This window comes from Monopterus albus, unplaced genomic scaffold (genome assembly GCF_001952655.1).
Source record: "Monopterus albus unplaced genomic scaffold, M_albus_1.0 scaffold26.1, whole genome shotgun sequence".
Lineage (NCBI taxonomy): Eukaryota > Metazoa > Chordata > Actinopteri > Synbranchiformes > Synbranchidae > Monopterus > Monopterus albus.
The window spans coordinates 533,188-537,413 of record NW_018127906.1 but is presented as its reverse complement, the minus strand read 5'-3'; the positions used below and the strand labels follow the sequence as shown (position 1 = coordinate 537,413).

At 40.7% G+C, this 4,226-nt stretch overlaps 1 protein-coding gene across 3 annotated transcripts in view; it reads left to right on the top strand.

The window, feature by feature from the left end:
- Positions 1-4,226, top strand: part of LOC109957465 (vascular endothelial zinc finger 1-like) — a 59,782-nt gene that overhangs the window by 13,376 nt on the left and 42,180 nt on the right. The gene's annotated exons all lie outside the window — the stretch shown is intronic.

The following is a 4,226-nucleotide window of genomic DNA, read 5'->3' as shown; positions in this document are numbered from 1 at the left end:
ACTGTTTTGTTTTGGGTATTTTTGAGTATTTTTTTTTCCCCCTCATGGCTGAAATACAGGTGTTTCCCCCGCTGTGGGATCAATTATGGGAGTAATACTCTTGTCTGTGATTTCTTGCTCTTTCTTGATTGTTATATTTTTGTCTTGTTCTTAGGTATTTTGATCTGTTCTCAGGGATTAAATGTGGGAGGATCATTCTTGTTCCTGATTGACTCTCAAATACTATATCCTGTCTGTTTTTAGTTACTTTGGAATTTGTTTATCAAGATATATGTGTGTGGTGCTTGTTCCCATGGTGTTATGTTTGTTCTTTATTGCTGCTGGAACACAGAAACTTCCCCATTGTGGGATCAATAAAGTCCTACCTACCTACCTACCTACCAAACAGTGCAAATAAAACTAACCTAGCCATTGTTGTGTCACTACAAGGCAGAGTATGATTCATCATCACAGTTCCATTTGACAGAATGTTATGTCCACACATCTGTCGCTGAGTGATACTGTTTTAAACAGCTTCTTAGGGCTGTCCCAATTGTCAATTTTTGGCTTTGGAGCTTCGCTAGTAATTATCAGCAAATATCCAAAATTTGCCAGGGCAGTGGTGGCAGGTTGAAAACTTACATCTCCGTTCTCAGCTGACATTGTACTGCAGCTAAAAGTAGCTCATGTCACACCATGTTCAATGTTAGGACAGGGGCACCATTCTGGGAAGAGGCATTGTATTTACCTTCATACATTCTTATTTTGTTTGGCTAAAAAGTTGCATAAATCACTTGGATCTCTCTTTACAAACTGTGGTAGTTCAGAATGGATAACCTCAGCTGACTGTAGCCAACTCATAGTGGACCAAGAGATCCTGTCAACCACAGTGACAGACTGAAAAATGACTCTGCAGCCTGATCTCAGCTCCGCTCATCCCTTTGTTCGGGAGCTAACACTAGACAGCGGCTGTCGGCAGGTGACGCTGCAGATGAATCAGTTTCTGCCTTGCCTGCATAGGCGTTGGAACATTTTATTCAGTAGGACACGTGCATGCACATTACCAGTTACAGTGGTGTGAAAAAGTGTTTGCCCCCTTACTGATTTCTTATCTTTTTGCATGTTTGTCACACTGTAATGTTTCAGATCGTCAAACAAATTTATATATTAGTCAAAGATAACACAAGTAAACACATCATGCAGTTTTTAAATGAAGGTTTTTATTATTAAGGGAAAACAAAATCCAAAACTATAGAGCCCTGTGTGAACAAGTGTTTGCCCCCCTGTCAAAACACTGGTTTATCGCACCTGAGTTCAATTTCTCTTGCCACACCTGTTCGCAATCAAGAAATCACTTAAATAGGACCTGCCTGACAAAGTGAAGTAGACCAAAAGATCCTCAAAAGCTAGACATCATGCCGAGATCCAAAGAAATTCAAAAACAAATGAGAAAGAGAATAATGGAGCTCTATCAGTCCGGAAAAGGTTATAAAGCCATTTCTAAAGCTTGGGGACTGCAGGCTGGTCAAGAAGGCCCAATGGCAGCTGTACTTCCTGAGGAGGCTGAGGAGGGTTGGCATGTCACCCAGGATCCTTTGCAACTTCTACAGCTGCATCGTTGAGAGCATCTTGACCAGGTGCATCACTGTCTGGTATGGCAGCACTAATGCTATGGATTGCAAGTGCCTACAGAGAGTGGTAAAGACTGCGGAGAAGGTCACCAGGACTCCACTGCCTTCTCTGCAGAGCATTTACTTTTTCATTTTATTTAGGGTGCGTAGGAAAGCTGCCTCCATCCTCAAAGATCCCACCCACCCCCAGCATGGACAACCTGAATTGTTTATATTCTCAGTTTGCACATGCATAATTGCACATTGACTGCTGCACATGCTGCTTCCATGCAGCATACATTCTCTTATTATATTCTTATATATTTTTTATTATATTGCTGCATTTGCTGCTTAAAGTGCATATTTTTATTATACTGCTGCATTTGCTGCTTGAAGTGCCTTAGATTTTGTGTTACTTATTTATCTACTTTATATTTTATTTGTACTTTGTGGCATTCATGTGGACGGCAAAGTAAGAATTTCATTGTACAGGGCAACACGTTTCCTAACTGCATATGACAAATAAACACTTTGACCTTTAAGCTATTGATTTTTGGTTTGGCACCACCCTGTGTCGCTGGGTTGGTGAGGTGGCACGAACCTAAAACATTGCTCAGATCATCAAGCCAGTTTCTTTTAGAGGTTCCCAGGGCAAGATATAAACATTGGGGTGACCGTGCTTTCACGGTTGCAGCTTCTAAATTGTGGAATAGTCTACCTCCCAATATTAAATCATCTACAGACTTGATAACTTTAAAATCATTGGTTAGAACATATTTATTCACTTTGGGTTTTAATACATAGTATTGTCTGATGCTTTCTTCTTTTAACTGTTGATTCTGTGTAATTTGTTTTATGTTCCTGTGTTGTTTTATTTCTGTATTGATGTTATTTACTTTGGTCAACCAGATGTTGTTTTTAAAGTCCTATATAAATAAATTTTGATTTGATTTCATGCGGACCAGACCATTCTGGTAAAGAAGGAGCTGAGCCAAAAGGCAAAGCTCTCAATTTACCAGTGAGTCGACGCTCCAACACTCATTTATGGTCACAAGCTGTAGGTAATGACCGAAAGAATAAGATCACAAAAACAAGCTGAGCCAAAAGGCAAAGCTCTCAATTTACCAGTGACTCGACACTCCAACACTCATTTATGGTCAGAAGCTGTAGGTAATGACCGAAAGAATAAGATCACAAAAACAAGTGGCTGAAATGAGTTTCCTTCGTAGGGTGGCCGGACTTACCCTTAGAGATAGCGTGTGGAGTTTGGACAACTGGAAGGGACTCAGAGTAGAACTGCTGCTCCTTCACGTTGAAAGGAGCAGTTTGAGGTGGTTGTGTCATCTTATCTGGATGCCTCCAGGGGTGTCTCCCTTTGGACGTCTTCCAGGCACATCTATCTGGTGGGACACCCCGGGGCAGACTCAAAGCATGCTGAAGAGATTATATATCTCATTGGGAATGCCTCAGAACCCTACCAGTGGAGCTAGCTTTAAGTAAAGAAAGCTTTCCAGGTCTGTATAAGGTAAAACAGCAGCTGGAAGTTTACTGTTCACCAGTGCCAATTGTTTACTTGTGTTAAAAGAGTAGATCTTAGAGTTTATACTCTAAACAAATACTTTAATGTTTGTATAGTCTTTCAAATAAAAACTAAATTAATTGAATATCTGCTTAACTGAATCAAAAATCACTGTATTGTATCTACAAATTTTGCTGTATCTAATCGTGGACTAGGTGCCGAGTTGTGCATCAAACTGTGCGAGAGGGAGAGATGCACACCCCTATTTCATGCGATTGCATATATGCCATGTGTACACCGATAGAGTAGCATGTGCTCATGCTCGTGTCTATACCAGGCACATGTTCACTCACAGATGGACAATGCTTGGTGTACAAAAATTGCACAGAAGAGCCTATACAAACACCTTGTACAAAGGAGACCTATGGTCCAAAACTAATGGTACACAACAAAGGAATTACTGGCTATACTTTTCTATGTCAGCCGTGCCTGGTAGGCTAGTGGTTAAGGCGCAGCTTTCTTGCCGCTGCGGCCCAGGTTCGAGTCAGGGTTGCATCAGGAAGGGCATGCAGCGTAAAATACGTGCCAACTGTCAACATGCGAGTTGTCAGTGTGACGATTTGCTGTGGCGACACATAGAATGGGAAAAGCCAAAAGTGACTTTTCTAGAAGTCAGGGTAGTTCTAAACCACACCTCCATTCTCGTTTCATTGATTGGAATCCAGGTTTGCTAAAACCTGACTCCAGTTGACGTTTAGTGACATCAGAAGCCTTGTGTTGCCAAAACATTCATTTTCACCATCATTTTCTCTTTTTAATGGTTGTGTTCAATAAAGACATGAAAGGCCATTACTGTTTTATCAGCTTAGAAATATTCTTATTGTTGATATTTGTGATTTTGGTGAAGATCAGATAACATTTCATGACCAAGTTATACAGAAAACTAGGAAATTGTGAACAATGCCATTACTTTTCCTTGCTACTGTATACTGATGCCTGCTGGATATCCAAGCAGGCAGGGGTCTCTGATAAAGTTGCTTAACAAGTCCATTAGACCAACCAGTGTAGCTTAAGAGCAATGTAGAGATATATGGCTATGTCAAGCTGCTGAGTATTTA